Source organism: Dendropsophus ebraccatus, chromosome 2, assembly GCF_027789765.1.
Source record: "Dendropsophus ebraccatus isolate aDenEbr1 chromosome 2, aDenEbr1.pat, whole genome shotgun sequence".
NCBI lineage: Eukaryota > Metazoa > Chordata > Amphibia > Anura > Hylidae > Dendropsophus > Dendropsophus ebraccatus.
In genome coordinates, this window is record NC_091455.1 from 22,439,563 (window position 1) to 22,452,544 (window position 12,982).

The window sequence follows — 12,982 nt, forward strand, 5'->3', positions numbered from 1 at the left end:
TTGATTTTCGATACCTTCCCGTTCCATGGGGAAGGTGGAGACTGCCAGAGTACCGCCTGGAAAATAGGGATACAGCCTAGGCTTTCTCCACCTTCCTCATGGAACGGGAAGGCATCGGGAATCAAATGCGGAAGGTTCGAGTTTGATGGAACCTAACTTTTCTCGATGTTCGATCATCTCTACTGCCTAGCTCCATAATACGGAGTCACATTTTATAGGAAATTCAAGGCATATAGTGGTAGTGTTGGGCTCCATACAAGATCTTAGATCTGTGTTACGATTCTTTCTTACCAAGTCAACCTATTATTCTAGTGTTCCGGATGGAGCCGGATAAACATTAATTTCAATTTTTAGAGAGAACATTGAATTTTTGGGTGCAATAAACTTTTTTTGAAATATTTTTCATATATTTAACTTTCCAAACCATCCGCCGACCTTTTATTAACGGCTCATTGCTCGGCTTTTCTTTTCTACGTTTAGCTTTTAATTATATTTTTGCGTCCCCTCTAATGTGGCCGTCCCTGTTAATTAAAAGAATTATCCGCCCCTCATCGGCTATTTTTACCAGTTTTCTTTGGTCGCGGTATTTCCTTACCTGCTATTTCAGTCTTTTCGGTACTAAACAGATGAGAGATTCTCAGTGATGAGCAAAACATCTGAGACTAACTGAGGCGAGGCGCAGATGCGTGAAATGTTCTAATACAAAACTGGTAGGTGGATTTACGTAATGTTTGATTTTTTAGCTTTTTCTGGCTAAATTTTTTGACTTTGTGTCTCCTTGCCATATACTTCAATTATAGGTTTCCATTACGAAAGAATGACTTTCCTGTTGACCGTAGGATGGTTTAAGGGCGCAGCCGGGAAGTGAGTCAAAGACATTGAATCTATTTCCCCGTATCCTTTTGGATTCCGCGACAAAGGAAGACTCACCAAACAACGGAATAGTTGGTGGGAACGTTGCCCAATAGTTAACGGATAAGTTTCCTTTGATTCCTTTTATATTTTGAGCCACAGATAAAAAATAGGATTTTGTTGGCTGCCCAAACCCTATATCTAAATATCCTCGCCAAAGCAACGTGGCTTGTTGGCGGCTTTCTTGAATACAACCCAATTGGCCCGAATACCAATGATGTTGCTGGTTTCAGTCCTTTCAAAACAATAAAAAATAGTCCTAGAGTTTCTATATCCAATGTCAAGTAGGTTCTGCCAAATGGGATCCATCAGTTCACAATGGCTCCTAAAGAGCCTAAAGAGCATATTCTATATCAGGGGTGTCAAACTCAAATACACAGTGGGCCAAAATTAAAAAAAAGTCGCAGGCCAACCTTAATATTTAATGAAGAGTGCATGCAGTGTTTCTGGCACTGTCTATCCTAAAGTAAATGTCCCCACATGTTAGTTACCCATTATATCTCTCAAGTAGGTTATCCCATAATTGTGCCCCATGTAGTAGCCCCCCCCCAATAGTGCCCCACATACTAGCCAGGCCTACTATTAGAGCCCCACATAGTGGGAATAGCCAGCCCTCCCCAATAGTCTCTTATATAGTAGCCAGCCCTCCCCAATAGTCTCTTATATAGTAGCCAGCCCTGCCCAATAGTCTCATATAGTAGCCAGCCCTTCCCTATAGTCTCTTATATAGTATCCAGCCCTCCCAAAAGTGTCTTATATAGTAGCCTGCCCTTCCCAATAGTCTTTTATATAGTAGCCAGCCCTCCCCCATAGTTTTATATAATAGCCAGCTCTCCCCAATAGTCTCTTATATAGTAGCCAGCCCTCCCCCATAGTTTTATATAGTAGCCAGCCCTCCCCCTAGTCTCTTATATAGTAGCCAGCCCTCCCCATATTCTCTTATATAGTAGCCAGCCCTCCCCCATAGTCTCTTATATAGTAGTCAGCCCCCCCCCCCATAGTCTCTAATAGTCTCTTATATAGTAGTCCTCCCCCATAGTCTCTTATATAGTAGCCAGCCCTCCCCAATAGTTTCCTATGTAGAACCCAGACACCCCCCATAGTGTCTTATATAGTAGCCAGCCCTCCAAATAGTCTCTAATATAGTAACCAGCCCTCCAAATAGTCTCTTATATAGTAGAGACTGTCTATATATGGCTGTCCGGACCACCCATATTAAAATCTGCTGCAACGTCAGGTGGGACAGATTTGATACAGCAATGGAAAAGCATGGCGGGCCAAAAATAATGTTGCTGCCCTTGTCCAGAACACAACAAAACACTCTTCTTACCTTCCTGTGCTCCCCCAGTGTCCTCTTACGTCATCTTCGGGTCCATGGCTGAACAATTTCGCCTCCACTTGTCTGGCGGTGACAGCCCGCTCAGCCAATCACTGGCTGCGGTGCTGTCCCATCTCAATCAGTAATTGGCTGAGCGGGCTGTCACTACCAGACAGTACACAGGGGGAGCGTGGAAAGGTAATACTATTGTAATGTGAGCTGAAAATATTTTACTAGTACATTCATGCTTCTTTCTCTTGATATGACCGTTCTTTTCCTCCCCTTGTCGACAGCTTATCGTCTAGGTTTATTTAAGAGGCTAGGTGAACAAAATAGCATGGAACAAGTAATGTTATACATGTGGTGATAGCAAATGTATCTGTTTTTATTTTGTAATCTTTATATTTGATATGGTTATTAGGACAAGGGTGTTTGAAATGTGTATTTTTTTTTAAATATTTTTTAAACTTTTTTTTATACAGTACACTGTAATAATAATGCATTGCAGTGTACTGTTATATATACTTTTATACCTCCCAAAAAATTCTGTTAAAAGAAGGAGAACATTTGGGAACAGAGTGGGGCATGCCTTTGTCTAACCTCCTCCCTGTTAGGCCCCATTCCCACTGAGCAAAATTAGCGGAATTCTGTGGCGGAATTGTCCACCGCGGAATGCCGTTAGCCTCCCGCTCGTAATGGGAGTCTATGGGAGGCGCGCGCTCCTGCCCTGTCCGCGCTGAAGAATGAACATGTTTTCCGCTAGTTTTGCTCAGTGGGAACGGGGCCTTATGGTCACTAGTGACTGTGGCATCTAGGGGTTTAATGGTTGGAATAAGGGGTATCCTCAATCCCGGTCACTGTATGTCCAGCTATGTAACCCATCTGCCACCAACTGTGTATACAGTGGCCCTAGCTTCTGTGTTGGCTGCATATTACCTTTATGCCGCCATTAATTCAAGGAGCCCTAATGGGTTAAATAGGTTGTAACCAACCATTTTTTTTGTTAAAGTGGTTGTCAGGGCATCCTACTGCTGGAGTCTCCGGCAAGCAGATGTAATAGGGGAGATTTATCAAACATGGTGTAAAGTGAAACTGGCTCAGTTGCCCCTAGCAACCAATCAGATTCCACCTTTCATTTTCCAAAGAGTCTGTGAGGAATGAAAAGTGGAATCTGATTGGTTGCTAGGGGCAACTGAGCCAGTTTTACTTTATACCATGTTTGATAAATCTCCACCATAATGTGTGGATGTACCTGGCATCAAGTGCTATGCTGGGTGACCAGAAGAGAGTGGATATACCTAACTACCTACCTAAATCTGACGTTCCTTTCCAATTTAATCAGAAATTCTTGACGGGAAGGTGTCATCAAAAAATGAATTATTATATGAATAATGTTTTTATGTTGAACATATTTTTAAAGAATTTTTTGTAACATTTTTGTCTAATTTTCCATTTTTCTATCTATGTTAAAAAATAATCCTGAGATCTTGCAGTTTTCATTCTCACCACTGGGGCTAAATCTAAGCTAAGACTTCCTGTTGTGTATGTAGTGATAAGAGGATGCTGCTGTAAAGTGATCTATGCAGCATTGCAGCATCATGTGACACCAGTAGATGGAGGAGGCAATAGCAGCTCCCTGTGGAATGACCTCTTCAAAGGTAACAGAGCGCACTCAATGATATTTTACATTTTAGGGGACAGAGTCTGTCTATTGTCATCTATGTCCATGAGCCTTTCTGTAAAGCATGTTACTAAGTGTTAGTAAAAACAGCCTAGGTAATATGGCGGCTCCCATAACAACCCAGGCAATATGGCGGCTTCCATAACAATGTACAAAAAGTGAAATATAAAAAATTACAGTCAGAAAATAGAAACAGATTAGAATAAAAGAACAAGTTTTTGTATCTGACTCTAATCAGTAAAAGAAAATTTAGGTGACACGTTCCCTTTAACAGCGTAATAGACAAATTTTTTTTAACCAGCCCCCAACCTTACTATTTTTAAGGGGTTATCAATCATGAAAAAAAATAAATAAATAATAATAATAAAAAAAACATTACTGCTTCTTTCCAAAAATAGCACCATTATTATGCTCAGTCAGCATGTCATTGCAGTTCAGTTCCATTAAAGTTGCTGGAGCTTTAATACCACAAACAACGAAAGCAGCTATGTTATTTGAACCCATAGTAACCCTTTAATGACATGTTAGTGGACTGATTCTTGGTAAATCGCTGATGACTTCTGAGTCAATGAGAAAACTTTATTTTATTTATCTTAAAAAAATAAAGGCAGATGTTAAATTAACAGATAGCGGAGAAACCACATTTTTCTCCATCAGAGTCATACAATTAGATTTCCTCATTCAAATTATTGTAAGTGATTTTTGTTATTATATTAAAAACTGACTAAATCTTGTTCTCAGTATGTAATACAATAGCAAGAAGTAATCCTCTGGTTTCCTCCTCCGCAAATGTCATGATCCTGTTGGGTTAAGCGCTTTGTATGACTTGCCGAAAAGTCAGACAGTTTATAAGCGGGTGGGTTACAGTAATAGTAAGTGATGTCACCTAGAACTCGTGACTATTGGTAAGCCTGCCAATGTACCGCCAATAGAAAGTGTGACCACTAGAGATGAGCGAACCTCAAGCATGCTCGAGTCCATCTGAATCTGAACTTTCGGCATTTGATTAGCGGTGGCTGCTGAAGTTGGATAAAGCCCTAAGGCTATGTGGAAAAGATGGATATAGTCATTGGCTGTATCCATGTTTTCCAGACAACCTTGGAGCTTTATCCAAGCCACCGCTAATCAAATACCGAACGATCGGGTTTGGATCGACTCGAACCCGAACCCGGTTCGCTTATCTCTGGTGACCACCAATGAAAGACAAAACCTTCTTAACCATTATTTGTCCTGGCATTAACATATTATTAATACAGGAGAGAAAGAAAGGAGAGATCCTCTGCCAGGACCAATGCCAATGCTGCTGTAATCAAAGTACCTCATTAGTTAGTAATACTAAGAATATGTTCACAACTGCATCAGAGGCTGTGTTATGAACCTCAATCATATATTAAAGAGTGAGGGTCCTATTACACAGGTCAACTATGGCCCGATCATTTTAGTAAACAAGCGCCGATCTGCTAGATCGGCGCTCGTTTACTGGACCTATTAGACAGCCTGATAATTGGGCAGTAAGGACTGCATAGACATTGCTAACGATGTCCATGCAGCCCTTGCTCAAACACCTGACACCTTACCTCCCCCGCTCCTGGTCTTCTCTCCTGTGCTCCGCAGCTTCCCAGTCCCGTCGGCAGCAGTGTCTGAGTGACCTGTCAGCTGACAGGCTGCTCAACCAATCAGGCTGCTGACAGGCCGCTCAGACCCTGAAGCCACCGGGAATGGGAAGCTGCGAAGCACAGGAGAGAAGACCAGGAGCGGGGGAGGTAAGGTGTCAGTTGTTTGGGGAATCGTCAGCCATCGGCCGCACATTGCTATTACACGTAGCAATGCACAGTCGGCGCCCGATGATTTTAGATCCAAACCTAAAAAAAGATCAGACGATCATCGTCTCTATTAGATGGAGCGATAATCTTTCGGATTCGGACAATTATCACTCCGTATAATAGGGCCCTAAGTGTCACGAAAAATAACTTTTTAACATGTCATCAGACATATCAAAAGTCATTGATCACACTGGGTCTCACTGATGAGAACCGCTGGGATTGGGAGGCATAGCCAGGGAAAGGACACGGCAGCGACTTCACTTGACAGACCATTGATGGATGGATTGAATGTGCCGATATCTTCTCAACAGAGTGGGCGTCAGTGGTGACACCCCCGACATGTGTTATTGATGACATGTCAAAAAGTATTTTCATAACAGGTAAGCAAACAATGCTAGATATGCTGTGCTATTTTTTGTAGAAAAACACTGGAAACAAGAATAAAACCCAATTGATCAAAGTCGAATAAAAGGCCAACACTGGTGTCCCACATGTAAGAATTTTTGTTGTTCTGCTCAATATGGAGGAGCAATACCACAGAAGCAATGGCTCAGATCTGAACATACCTTGATAATATTCAAATATATTCTTTTTCTCTCTCAGCAGGGAGGAAGTAAAGGACTACAGTAATGAAAATGTCCTCCTACTCTGACCCATATAGAAAAGAATGCAGCCTGCAAGCAAATAGGCCTAAGAAACAACAAAGAACACTTATAATACTAAATTAGACACTTGAATTTCCACACTGATGTTTTTAGGTAGATCACAGGAGAAGTATTTAAGCCAGTTTACCATGGTTTTGGAACTGGGAGTTTTAGTTCTTAATCTTTTTTTCCATTTTGATGTTCTGGAGAATCTTTTACCTCAATCTTTATGGAAAAAGTTTTGGAAAGACATGTTCCTATTCCAGAATGAGAATGTGGGCGGCTCCTATAGGGTCAACATATCACAGCAACCAGGAAAGGAAAGCAATGGGGACCATAAGCTTCATAGTGACAGCTGCAGGGGACTGAGGCAGGCAAAAAGGATTTTTCTTCCAATTTTTACCCGTGATAACTGTACAACTTTTTCTGGGGCCGGCAACCCCTATAAACACTAAACAATATTCTTCAGGAACAATCCCTTGAAGCTTTTATAACTGAAACCATTTTTTAGCCTCATGGTCCAAATATGTTTTTTTTTTTTTTTGCCACTTCACTTTTAAATGCTTACATTTTTCCAGAGAATTTTACTTGAGTATAATATGAAGATACTTCTAAGTAATTTTAAGGGGAAAATAGCAATTTCAAAATGTTTTTCATCAACCACCATCATTTCGGCCCAAAGATTTTGCCTTCCTGGAATCAGCAAGTTCAAAAAGGCAAATGAGAGTGGAATCCATAGAAATGAGCAAGATAACCCCAGATGGGCCCTAATAGCCCCACTGTAGTCAAGTCCTTTGGGGCAATTCCCAACACCCTTGCTTGAAGTTCCTCTAGAGAGTTATGTCCTACATGGTTTCCTCTTCCCAACAGGAAATTGTGTTGGATTGGACCAACCAAGGTTGGGCTACCATATAGAAGGTGCATGATCCACCGTTGAGTTATAAAATGTTTCTGCCATTGACTGTATACACAATACTGGTACAATGTTTTTTTTTTTTTAGATACGTTTTAACTGTTTTTGTCTAGTTTTATTGGTCTATCAAATTATATGTAACCAGTATTACTATCATCACTATTACTGATGTTCTTATTTTCTGGCCCCTGCAGCAAGGAAATAGCGGAAAGAGCAAATGCCAATCTAAAACTTTTTTTTTTTAACATTTCTTGAGTAAGGATGAGTAATGGGGAAAACAGATGAATAACCTGAGGTCAGGATGCAGAGAAGAAATCACATACTGGGCACACTCAAGCCCGGATCGTGAGACTGGAATTCCCAGCTGATGCTTTTCGATAACACACAATGTGATTTCCAGGCAATAGGTTAATTTTAAAAAATTAGGGTAAAAAACTATAGCGATGAGGGGGTGTATTGTATCCAACAGGATTAAGAGAGTGCTTATGTGCAATTGTGTTTTTAAGAGTACCTGTCATTAGGAAAAAAACTTTACACATGTCACAGAGATATGTAAAAAATTTGGATTGGTTGGGGTCTGAGTGTTCACGTGAACAAGCCAGGAGAAGTCTGTGCGGCCATGTCTTCCTCTCCAGCCAACAAGGAAATAGACTTATATTATGTGGCTGTCTAGGTCGCAAAAGTGGGGAGAGAACGCAATACACGCAGACTCTTGGCTCGTCTTCCCGATCTGACATGCTTAAAGAGTCACTGTCATTAATTTTTTTTTATTTTTTTTTTCAGAAATCAATTGTCCAGACGATTTTAACTTTGTAATTGGGTTTATTAGCCAAATATGCCGTTATCTACATTCAAAAAGACTTTTCCCAGGTCCCTCCCCTCCTCCTCCTCTCTCTCATCCACTGCTCATTATCGGGCAGTCTCGACTGTTTCACATCAGTCGACCCTGTCTGTGCTATGGAGAGGGGAGGAGGGAGGAGCAAAATTAGTCGGCACCAGAGAGCAGAGAACAAAGGATTACACCACAGGGAGCCACTAAAAGCCCCTATTCAGAGGTCAGAGAGGTCAGTGCTGATGTCAGAGAAGAGAGCCTGGTGATGTAGCTGTAAATTAACTCTTTGTTGTCCTGTTTTGGTGCCTCATCTCCTTCCACCCCTCCCCTCTTCATAGAGAACAATAAAGACAGGGGGGGAGAGCTTCAAACTGCTTTTTCATATTGGCTAATACACCCAATTAGAACGTTTCTTAAAATCGCTTGTACTATTGATGCACTGATGCCTCTATCTTGTAGATCCGGTCCCCCGGTCCCAGCCACTTCTGTGATGTGCCAGACCAGCTCAGCCAGTCAGCGGCCAAGGCGGAACCCCCTTACAGCCGCTGACTGACAGAGTGGGCCCGGCACATCTCAGGTCCCCTCTCTTACCAGACCGGAGCTGCGCAATCCCAGCATCAGCGCTGGAGCGGGGGAGGTAAGAGCATGTTACTTCTTTCATCTGCCCCCTCCCCAGCACTCTTCCAAGAATCACCCCAGCTCAAATTTCCCCTTCACGGTTCGGTGCACCAAGCTTGTGAGTTTCATGAAGTTTTGAAAAATTTGCTCATCTATAGGCCATGCAATTTTTTGGAGATACAGGGAACCTTGAGAAAAGTCAAAGAAACTTTCAATAATGGAGAGTTGACTAACCCATTAGACATGGGCTATAAACTAAATGGTCACTGTCACTTTTAAAAAAATTATTGACGTGTTGCCTAATAACATGTAGGTACTGTCGGACCCTGTATGTTATTGGATGTATACATCATAACATTGGAGTTGCTGACATTCTGGCATGCATCCACATCTACTAGACACATGAAATATTTTTATCTGTCGGGTCTGGGTATTCACACCCCAATTTATCTCTAGAATAAGATGCTGGAAGAAGTTTCATGTCAGCCCGCTCTGTGCCATGTCACAGAAAGAGAGGCAGAATCCTAATGTGATTGTCTTGGTCGTCAGCCATGCATGTCTCTCCCCACTAACCTCTAAAAAAGCAGAGACCACCAAGAGTATTACTAATCTCTGAGACACCCAAAAGCAAAAACTACAGTATATAACAAAAACTCCTGACTTCATTTGGACAATAGGAATGTCCCATAAAAGGGTTTGACATCTGGAAGCCTCATCTATCCCCAGAGTGGGTGTCCTATGACTCCAACCTGCCTGGAGATGCAGCCACCGGGAAGAAGATGAGGACACAGATGTTTCGAAAGAAGCTGAGCCTGAACGGTTCTCGCTCTTGGTTTAATACATTACCCGTGAAATCAGTGAAGAAATGTCATGTTCTAAAGGTCTAGGGGACGTGAAGCTCTGCACTCGCTGCTTTGGACTGTCCCAGTTTTTTTTTTTTTTTTGCTTTTTCATTGGGCCAATGAAAATAAATAAAATGACCCCCAGACACTGCAACAAAACGTCATTCTCCATGGGGTTGGACCTCTAGAAGAAGAAGCTAATATACACAAAAATATAGAAATGAGCAATCCATTACAGAAAAGGTCTGGATGATGATATGGTCTTCTCCAAAAAAATTTTTTCGTAGTATACTCACCCAATATAGTGTTCACAATACTAGAGTAGAGTAGGTTTTAACTTATCTCTGAGCTTAATATATTCCGAGATGTATGATGTGAGATTACCAGCTTTTCACAATAACATGGTTCGGTGACATTCTCTCTGGACACCTATTTAATATAATATAAGTAAAGTCCTTGGAATATCCTGATATTGGGGTAAATAGTTTTTACGAAAAAATTGCATTCTTAACTAGAGATGAGCATGCCGGGTTCGTCCGAACCCGAGTTTGCGGCATTTGATTACTGGGGGCTGAAGAAGTTGGATGCATCCCCAAGGCTGCCTGGAAAGCATAGATACAGCCATAGGTCATAAGCTGTATTTCTGTTTTCCCAGACTCCATAGGGCTTCATCCAGCTTTGTCAGCTACCGGTATTCATATGACAAGGGATCTGGCTTGAGCATGCTTGAGTCACACTCATCTCTACTAACTACATGTTATATGGAAAGGGTGGAGTAAGATGGATAATCTCTCGTTCTTGAGAGTTGTCCAGCCTGGCTTATATCTCCAGTCATGTTCCAAGGCTGACATTAAAGGGGTATTTCACTCAAACATAGCTTTTGATATGTTGCTGCCCATGGTGAGACTATCAATTCCTTTAATATTTGTTATTATCTATTCAGTCTCCTTCCCCCAGTTCTAAGCTTTTGCTTTCTGCTGAAGACACAAAAATCTCTGTGTGAGCTTTTCTCTCTGTCTCCCCCTCGTCCCCCCTCCCTTCTGAGACGGCTGATGTAAACAAGTCCCTGGCAAGTTTTATCTGCAACTGAACTCACCAATTGCTAATGAACTCACTGTATTTAACCCTCACTCAATTGCTAATGAACTCACTGTAATTAACCCTCCAAGCATTCCAAAAAAGTGACAGAATAGATATTAACAATTAACTTCTCATTCAGGAGAGTTGTATGGCTTGGCTTAAATCACTATCATGTTCTAAGGCTTCTTATGAGAGTCAATAACTAACTTGAAGGGTAAGCTATCTCCATAGGTGACGTCAGGGAGGTGTTTTGTATATTGTTCCTTTCTAGGATCAGAGAAATACCTTGATGCAGGGATTTAAGCCCTTAGTTCCCAGGGTGGAAGAGATGTAGCATCGTAGGAGATGTATTGGGGAAGGGGCTTTCTCTGTCATCACCCCTGCAACATCTACCATTGGTATGTGCCAAGAGATGCACAGATCTCTTTGTCAGTTTCTACAATGTACCAGTCCAGAACCCAGGGTGAATATAACTGTGTCCACTTTGCAGGCCTCGCTACTGTACCCATATCGCTTTAGGCTGGGTTCACACTACGTATATTTCAGTCAGTATTGTGGTCCTCATATTGCAACCAAAACCAGGAGTGGATTGAAAACACAGAAAGGCTCTGTTCACACAATGGTGAAATTGAGTGGATGGCCGCCATTTAATGGCAAATATTTGCTGTTATTTTAAAACAACGGACGTTATATTGAAATAATGGCAGTTTTTTACTGTTATATGGCGGCCATCCACTCAATTTCACCATTGTGTGATCAGAGCCTTTCTGTGTTTTCAATCCACTCCTGGTTTTGGTTGCAATATGAGGACCACAATACTGACTGAACCCAGCCTTACTGTGTCTGAATAAAAACCAGAATGTTATCAATCACTGATAGCAGACAAACATGATAACATATAATACAAGTACAGTGGTACCTTGGTTTTACAGTTACTTGCATTATCAGCGCTTTTCAAGAAGAGCTCACAGTTTTTCAAAATTGTTACTTGGTATAAGAGCATTGCTTTGGTGTAAGAGCTCCCTGTACTGGGTGGGAGGGGGAGTGGGGGAGAGGCATGGTCTGCATAGCAGGGTCTACAGCACTGTACTCTGGCCCAGGAAGTCTCCCTTACCTTCCAAATCATAGCAGATGCACTTCAGGCTGTGGCTTACATCAGGGGACAGGACTGTGGAGGAAATCTCTTTATAGCTGTAACACCTCTCTCCCCAGGGCTTTTTTGTGCCCACATACACCCTGCTCATTTCTCCATGCCGCCTGCAGTCTTTGTCGGCCCTTGTGTTTCCCACCCTCTCCATTCCTGCTATAATGTGCCTGCACTTACACTCAGCTATACACACTGCATATAATGTGCCTGCACTTACAATCAGCTATTCAGCTATACACACTGCTGCTATAATGTGCCTGCACTCACACTCAGCTATACACACTGCATATAATGTGCCTGCACTCACACTCAGCTATACACACTGCGTATAATGTGCCTGCACTTACACTGAGTCATTCACACTGCTGTATATAAAGTTTCTGTTTCTGTCCTCCTGCACAGCTCTGTAATTCTCACTTCCATGGTCCATGCTGAACACACACCCCTTCCCCATTGCTGTCATGTGACCACACAGACCTCTGACAGCAGCCCTGCTTCTCTATTCTAGGCTGTTGTACTACACTACTGCATTATGGTGATCTGCACTTCCATCCTGTATTTACAAACTGCTGCTGTGTTATCAGGTTTATGCCCTTACTATACATTATACACTATACATGCTGATTGCTATATTGTACAGTAACTTATCACATATTCAGCTGCTTATAAATGTTTGTTTCACCTGTTTTACCTGTTATTCACAATAGAAAAAATATTATTTTTGGGGTGTGGAACCAAAGCCTGCATATCAGTGATTTCTTATGAGAAAGTTTGCATTGGTTTAAGAGTGATTTGGATTAACGAAACAAATTATGCTCGTAATCCAAGGCACCACTGTATATCAGAAAGCTGTAGATCTTTTCATTCAGTGATTAAGCTTTACTGCCATAAAGTGGAAAATCCCTTTAAGGGGTTAATTTTTCATGAAGTCAAATTCCATTCCAAATACCGTTTCGAGTCCAGGAATCTGCGAGTCTATATAGGTTTCCATTGACATTGATGTGTCATTGTAAGTGGGATGCACTGTGTGAGATGGTGACCTCAACTTTTTTTTTTCTGAACAGTTTTAAGAAAATACTTTTTTGACCAAAAGAAGAAGAAGAAAAAAAAAAGCAGATGATGCCTGTAGGGAGCTTCCTGTTGTGGCTGACTGGTTTGTATACAGCTATAAA